The sequence below is a fragment of the Coenobita brevimanus genome, chromosome 110 (assembly GCF_032717465.1).
Source record: "Coenobita brevimanus isolate Jiangsu-jjx chromosome 110, ASM3271746v2, whole genome shotgun sequence".
NCBI classification, from domain to species: Eukaryota; Metazoa; Arthropoda; class Malacostraca; order Decapoda; family Coenobitidae; genus Coenobita; species Coenobita brevimanus.
Window position 1 is genome coordinate 4,132,195 of NC_137063.1, and position 9,028 is coordinate 4,141,222.

Sequence of the window (9,028 nt, forward strand, 5' to 3'; positions counted from 1 at the left end):
CTTGCTTCATGCCCCGGGAACAGATAAGGATATGTTGGTGAAGGCGATGGCCACACCTGGTACAACATATTTGGTCAGGTCAGGTCAGGTTAGGCCGAGTCAGCTCATGGATCACCACATTACCCTCTCCTCCTCAGAGACATGATATACACTTACTCGTATCCTTGAACATATGTAGGTACTGTACATGTGCACACCCATATAGTTATTAATACACACTGACTTTCGTACTTGTATAATACCAATCGCATTAATATGTATATCGAATTTCTTTTTGGAAGCTATTTATGATTATGCTCTCGACCACGTTCCTAGGGAGTTTATTCCAATTATTTGCAAAGAAGTGAAGAAGTTTTTAGTTGCATCAAGATTAGCCTCTCTTGCTTGCAGCTTCATGCTATTTCCTAGAGTTGTGGTCTCGGTAACAACTTTAAACAGACTGTTTGATTGTATATCACTAAAACCGTTGAATACCTTACAACACTCAGTTAGCTGATCCCTGATTCTGCGTTCTCTAAGAGAGAATAAATTCAGTTCCCTAACCGTCTCGAGATAACTGTTTATTCTCAGGGAAAGGATTAACTTGGTGGTCCTGTGTGGTACAACTTCAAGTTCTCCGTATCTCTGACCAGTTATAGTGCCCACAATTGAGCCTCAAACCCTAAGTGTGGCCTAGCTGTGCTATGGTAAAGAGGGATTACAATGTCCTTGCATTTATAGGTAAAACGCCTTTTGATGAATCCTACGGCTTTGTTGGCTCTATTCATGGTAAGGATACACCGATCAGAAAATTTGAGATTATCTGACATTATTATTCCTAAATTGCTGATTATCTGGCCTTGCATTTTCTAACTAATTCTTGCTTTTTGTCTCACACTGCAGTACCTGGCCATTACACTGAAGGACATTTGCCAGTTTTTTTCGACCATTCGGCAATTTTGTTAAGGCAATTCTGATGGCTGATTCTGTCCTCTTCAGTTTAACAGTATCGCTGATTTTTGTGTTACACGCGAATTTAGAAATGAATTTGTTTAGCCCAACATCGATGTCGCTAATATAAACAAAACTGGTCCCAACACTGACCCCTGAAGAACACCACAACACCATTACTCTCGCGGGCCCAATCTGACTCGACACCATTCGTTACACGTTTTTTTTTCTTTTTTCTTTTTTTCACTTACCCAGCTACTTATCCACCTGTGAATGTTTCCGTCGCTTCCTGGTAATCTTATCTGTCTCATTAATCTATTACGTCGTACTCTGTCAAAGGCTTTCTGGAAATCTAGTAACATAATATTTAGGGCCCTGGTACTGTCACTGATTGTTAAAAAAAAGCTTATTATAAAACTGGCTTAGATTTGAGAGAGAGAGAGAGAGAGAGAGAGAGAGAGAGAGAGAGACTAAACACCTTGCCTGAAAGCTGAGAGTTCGCCTCACCGCATATCTTAACTTACCATCTCTCTCTCTCTCTCTCTCTCTCTCTCTCTCTCTCTCACACACACACACACACACACACACACACACACACACACACACACACACAACTGGTTAAGTGGTGGATGCGGGTCAAGAAGTGCAGGAGTCTCTTTGTATATGCTTCACCATCTTAGCCCCGCACACACACACACACACACACACACACACAAGTACATACATCTGCACGCATATACACATTAGCATACACATTCAGTATTAACATTCCCCTTCTCTCTCTCTCCCTCTCTCTCTGATCGGTTCGAGAAATTTATTTATTCATTCATCATCTAATCCTGTGTTGCCCATGAGTAGCGTAGGAACCCGGGGCTAGGCAAGTTGGTCCTGGCATTTAAGATGAGAGTGACCAGCCTCATTCATCCTTGAGTGGAATTACATGAGCAATAAACCCCAACCACCCCTTGGATATAAACCTGCACCGGCTCAATCCAACTGGAGCGCCTTAATTACCCACTAAACCACCAGGCGCCATAATTTGGTTATATGGTTACCATCCAGCGTAAGAAATGGTTTCCAGGTGTACAGGAAACCATTTGGCTTGTCACTCAGTGTAGAGTCACCAATAGGTAGAAGAGGAAAGAATGAAGGAAAGAAAGACAGAAGAGGGTGTGTAGAGTCACCCGTAGGTAAGGAAGAGGAAAGAATGAAGAACAAAAAGACAGAAGAAGGATTGTAGAGTCACCAGTAGGCAGAAGGAAGAGGAAAGAATGAAGGAAAGAAAGGCAGAAGAGGAAGGAAGGAAAGAAAGAAGAGAGGAAAGGGCAGTCACCCGAGAGCAGCACCACATCGAATGAGTGGATGGTGAGCGCCCCCACCTACCACTATAAACTGTTTAACACTCAGAACATGCTATTTGGCCGCTTCACGATCCGCGTATGAATTAATGAGCAAGCACGTAAAAAAAATAAAAACACCGCATTTCCCTTCGAAGTCTAAATATTATGAAACTCTTCCTTAATAATATGAAAGCCTTTGCCGGATCCCATATATCGTAATACAGGGTTTCAAAATTCATCGCTCACGGTCTCCTGAATTATCGGAAGGAGGTGAATCAGCGAGCCTACAGGTGTGAGCAGGTGAAAATTTCGTGGGTAACCTCATTTGAAATCAGTATGAAATTTAATACTACATAATCTATTTCAAAATTTTTAGTGAACCAGATGCTACACGAGAGTAATATAATGTCTTTTAGTCTAGGTATATTTTTCATTTTTATTTATATACCGCCAGACGATTTTATTTAAGCGAGGAAGGAGACTTGGCATGGAAATGGTTTATAAGGCTCTGTTTAATCCATTGCGTTGTTATATTCACCCCCATGCAAGAATAAAACACACACACACACACACACACACACACACACACACACACACACACACACACACACACACAAAAATAGGCTTTCCAATTTATCACAATTTTCATCCCCTTCCATTGACTTCTTGTGTGTGTGTGTGTGTGTGTGTGTGTGTGTGTGTGTGTGTGAGAGAGAGGGGTGGTAACTTGTCAACTTCGTGTCTCTTCATAAAAGCGCATAATAATGTTGATTCACATCCTGGATACTGTGCTTGTTATTTTAACCTTGAAAATTCCTTAGTAATTTTATTCTGAGCGTGGTGTGTGTGTGTGTGTGTGTGTGTGTGTGTGTGAGTCCCTCTTACATTGCTTGATCTAGAGAGAGAGAGAGAGAGAGAGAGAGATACTGACTGACTGATTGACTAACAGGCTTAATCTGACGGCTTTCCTTTCCGATTCCAAACGCATCCCAATAACGATAAAAATAACTAATAATTCCTCTAATAAGACAAGGATACCGTCTCTCACACACACTACACACTACCCACACAATCAACGGACGCGAAACGGGCTATAAGTGTCCATGAATCAGCGCCATCTATTGAGAAGACCAAACACATTCTAATCCTCTACCAGACACATTCTAACCCCCTTCCTCCACTTATGAATCGATTTAACTGCCATCTAGCGGAGGGTGACTAAGGGACGTCGCTCTTGTCAACGGGTACGCTCACATCCCTCTGCGGACTAGTATTCTTAAGCTTAATATGTTTTCTTACTCACATATGATACCTGGTACTTCATCTCCTCTCCTGCTCCTCACGTTTCTTTCATGGTAAAATATTCATAAGCTGAGAGAGACAGGGTATATTTCTCTGTACAAAAATGCTTCTTTTTGTTATGATGCGTCAGGGGAAGAGAAAATGTCCCAAGTGCGAAGTAGATGCCGTGGAATGATACATGAAATTTTGTCCCAAACTGTACATTGTATCTGAATATTTGGAGTAGGTAAAGCGGGAGTTATTTCTGTAGTAGTAGTAGTAGTAGCAGTAGTAGTAGTAGTAGTAGTAGTAGTAGTAGTAGTAGGAGGAGGAGGAGGAGGAGGAGGAGGAGGAGGAGGACGACGACGACGACGACGACGACGAGGAGGAGCTGCAACCCCAGGCTCATTCGGAAGTGAATCCAGTGGACCGCAAGAAATGGGCCACTTCAACCGGGCGCTCCTGGGAATCTTCTGTTAAGGCTTTATTGATGTCTGTATCCTAATAGTAAGGTGCATAACAATGGCTCTTTATTATAGACATGCAGTCAGTGTTTATTCCTCCTCTGTAGTATGGAATTCGTGTTTCCAGTTATAAGCTAATCAAGTAACTGAGAAAGGAATAAAAGAAATATTTACATCTGGCCCTTATTATGAGAAAGAATTTAAGTTGAAACAGTGGCAATGATGAGAGCAATTCGAAGGGAAAGTGAAAAAAAAAAAACCACACCTATGCCAGCCCTTTCATGATTTGGACAACTTTGGCATTTGACTTCCATTAATACCACACAGTTTCATGAAGCTGAGAGTGTTATCAGAGTCGAAGAATGTTAAAGTTCAATATTTTTATAGAGATAGGTCTACTACAAAACACACACACACACACACACACACACACACACACACACGAAAGATAAAAAACTACTTTGATGTGAGACGTTTATGTAATCAGTGTGTCCTTCCAATGCTAACTTAGCGATCGGAAAACTAGAATTTAAGAGAAAAGTCGCTTTGACATAAATTTAGCAGTATTGAAAGAGGAATGGAGAGGATTGTTATGCATCACAAGGAGAGTACAACACAAGAGAGATTCTGCAATAAGGTAGCAGGTGAAAGAAGACGATTTGAGTAAAAGAAAATGGATGTGGGAACGTCACATCACTCCATAATATAAAAGTTAACAGATGGACAATAGGGATAACTAAGCGGCAACCCAGAGATAGAGTGAGGGGAAGAGACGGACCAATAACATGCTTGCTACAGGAGATTTACAAATTTCCCGGGACTGAATGGAAAAGGCTAACAGTTAAAAGGTTAGAATGAAGAAAGATGAAATGCCTTCGTCGTGCAGCGGACTGACACAGGTTCTTGTTGCTGTAACTGATAGTGGAGGACTGATGATGAACCTTCTTGCCTTTAGTATATCTTAGACGACTGATAGATAAACAACCCTGAAGGCATATGTGTTCAGGTGCGTACTGGCCAGGATAAACTCTTTCTTATTCCTGAATACTCTACAGCGGAATCAGTAATAATTAGTTTTAAAAATAACGTGTATGCGTCCGTAGATAATTTCCTCTCTTATCTTTGCTCTTCCTCTTTTAATATTTCGATAAAGCCTTTGCTGTTGCGTTAGGTTTATCAAAGGCTTCTGAACGAGTCAAATACAAATATTTAAAATTCATATTGTTCTCGTGAGGTTTCAATCCCCCTTTCTGTGGCTGTCATCTGAAGCTTCTCCTGTCACTCCACACCAAAAGTTGTAGACAGCCAATCTTCTAAAATTCTTCTATCTTCTAACACTCTTAGTAGTGGTGTTCCTCAGGGCTCTGTCTTTTCATCTCTCCTCTTCCTATTTACCAACGACCTAAGCTGGATATCTAACCTTCTTCACTCATGCGCTGGTGACTCAACCCCTCAATCATCCACCCGCCTCTCACATCTTCAGCACATTCCTGATAGACGTGGTTTCTATATTCAGGCTAACAGATGAACAGATAACAACAGATGCAACAGATAACAACAGATTTAATTCAGCTGGCGACCCACTGCGCCGATAAAGGGTTAAAGTTATGTTGGAGGGTAAACGGGCGTATTGCGTGATCTTGTGTTGCCCATAAAATGTCAGATTCCACGTCATGCTCTCTCTCTCTCTCTCTCTTTCTCATCTGGTTAAGTGGTGGATGTGGGTAAGGGAGACAGGGGGTTCTTTCTGTATATAACAACGTGCACACACACACACACACACACACACACACACACACACACACACTATTTCATATTTAGTACACATACACTATTACTTTATTTTCACACACACACACACACACACACACACACACACACACAAACACACACACATTCCCCTCTTTCACTCTTCACCAGTAAGAGATACAGTATTTGTGCCAGGATTATAATATATATTCTACAACTGAGTAATACCACAAAATACTATCATTTCAGTTTTCCGCCCAAGAATTATGACACCGTACTTAACTTAATTGGACTCTGATTATCGCATCAATGAGTTTCAGAATTCATTGCTGTCTCGTAACTTATCGTAATGACGGGAATCAGTTTTAATACCTTCACCTTTGCCTCTGCGTGAAAAGAATCTGGTCACCTTTAACGCTCTTCGTATAAAACTCTTATATACATCATCTGTTTTAAAACTTTTACTCAAAATCTATATGACAGTAATATTATCCTTTTCTGTTTGGTGACATTTTTTTTTTCTATACAATTATTTTACTGCCAATTTATTTTCTTCAGTCTAGAAAAAGATGTCTAGAAGGGAGGGGATCTGTGAAGCTTTATATAATTATGTAACACAATGAGGTGGGATAACTACTCCTAAATAAGAACAAAGTTATCGAAAATGCAAAACAAAGTATTGGAAGTGCTTATTTGTGTGTGTGTGTGTGTGTGTGTGTGTGTGTGTGTGTGTGCAAATAGTTTACATTGTTAACTTTATGCATAAATATTGATTATCTTATATATATATATATATATATATATATATATATATATATATATATATATATATATATATATATATATATATATATATATATATATATATCACAAAATCAGGACAATGTAACACGTGATTAGGATCGGATGTTTAACACACATATCGTAGACAGTTTTCGGTTACGACGATATACTGTGGTCGATTTCTTTCATCATTAAGTGCATTAATCAAGACGAGTTATCCCGTGCACAGCAGCTGCCTTGCATGTACTGTACTCGTATCACCAAGGCTGGCTCATATCCGCAATGTTAGTGGCCACCATATAACGCTGACGATGAAAGCTGTATGGAGTATTATACCGGTCAAGTACAAGTATTATTCCAGTACCGATTTCCCAAGGACAAATGTTGTACCCGTTATCGGTGGTAATTACAGGTCACATTAACGCGGTAAACTGCAGCCGTGAGTCAGGTCGTGGCGTGATAGCAAACTCATAATTACCCCATCATTACCACGTGATGCTGCTTACCCTGCCCACTTGTCACGGCTGTTATTTCTGTGGGAAGCTGGGGCAATTGTAGGATCAGAACACCGACACTGGGTCACTTTTATTATTATTATTATTATTACTACTACTACTACTACTACAACTACTACTACTACTATTATTACTGTTATTATTTCCTCTCTATTAACAGCTGATTTTTTTTTTTTTCCACGGTTACGCCCACTCAGTACCAGGTCAATGTATGGCCCGGTGTCGTATGCACGGAGTGACTTATGCTGAAAGTTACCGTTCCGCTGAGTGCGCATGCGCCGAGTGGCCGTTTAGCTTCTATTTTGAAAGTATCTACATGTTATCTCAAATTTTGTGCTATTTATGAACAATATTGTATGAAATACATGTATCAGGAAGATAGTTGGATGTCTTATCGACCTGTAGGTAACTATAGGTCGATATATGGATATATATAAATAAAGATATATGTGTGTGTTACAGGCAGATTATCAAATTAGTCATTTCGTTAATTAAAATTAGTTTATTTTAGGTTTATTTAGGTTAGGTTGATCTAGGATAAGGTTAGGTTAAGGTAAGGTTAGGTTTGGTTAGGTTAGGTTAATTTAGGCTTAATAGAGAAGGGAACGGTAACTTCCAGCATAAAGTCACTCCGTGCATATGACACCGGCATTCAGTATACGTGGAGGAAATCTAACTACCGAACGCCCAGTCAGTTCTTCGGTCAAACTCAGGATGGGATAGGGACACAGGTGGCTACGTAACACCTCTCCCTTAGCGATTTATTTGACAGATTACAAAACAAAATCCCTTACATGCTATTTCTTTAACATCTGCATAATTAGCATTAGTGCCATACAGGAAGAAACTCAGGAGTAATGTGCAGGATAAGTCGCCAAGGAAGAAGAGTTAAGAAATTTCAAAGGCCACTTAGAATACGAGCCTAAATCCATTCCTACTAGCATCTGCGAGGGTCCGACAGCTTACACAGGTCAGAGCTGGTTAAAGAGATGAAAACACGTTATGCTAATTTTAGCGACACTGACCCTAAGAATAGTCTCTCTCTCTCTCTCTCTCTCTCTCTCTCAGTACACACAGTAACTACATGCAAACTCTCTCTCTCTCTCTCTCTCTCTCTCTCTCTCTCTCTCTCTCTCAGTTCACACAGTAACTACATGCAAACTCTCTCTCTCTCTCTCTCTCACACACACACACACACACACACACACACACACACAGTACTTATATACACCTGCTACATGCAAACACACTCTCTCTCCTGTATCATTATAACTCATACAAGCATCTAATTAATCCTTCACATATAATGCATTGCACCCAAAGTAATCGTTCGTCATTTTTATTATTATCATTTTTTTGTACATACCTAACTCCAGCCGCTATAGACAAGGACAACACCCCTACTCTTCACAGGATCCGAAGATTGTAGTGGTGTGAGGAGTTTAAGCTGTGCCACACACCATCACCGTACTGTACACTCACTGACCAGAGCGAGACACACCTGTTGAATGCTAGCCAACGTGTCGTACAAAATATTCATAAAACTTCAATCATCGCCTAGTATTTCTTACCTTTGCTTCAGACCGTTTTTCACATGGATGTACTGCATGAGATCAATCCTCGAAAATCAAAACATTCACGTCAAGCATCAAACATCCTGGAAGTCTAATGCTTTGATTCTTTGCATAACAGGTTTGCTTAGGTTATGGTTATCAGGTATTTTCGTTCACAGACTAAATGCTGGAGATATATCCCCCTTGATTTCGTTTAATCCTTCTTGCCAAGTGAAATAAATCATGTAAGAGCAAAGAGAACAGGAGGGCGAAGTTAATAAGGGGCTAGAGTTAGTTTTACGTCTGGCAGGGGAGTGACACCCCAAACAACGCGTAAAGATGCTTGGTCACAACTGGCTTTTCTCGTCTGTTTTTCATTTGTTTTGCATTTTTTCAGGGATTTATCCTAAACA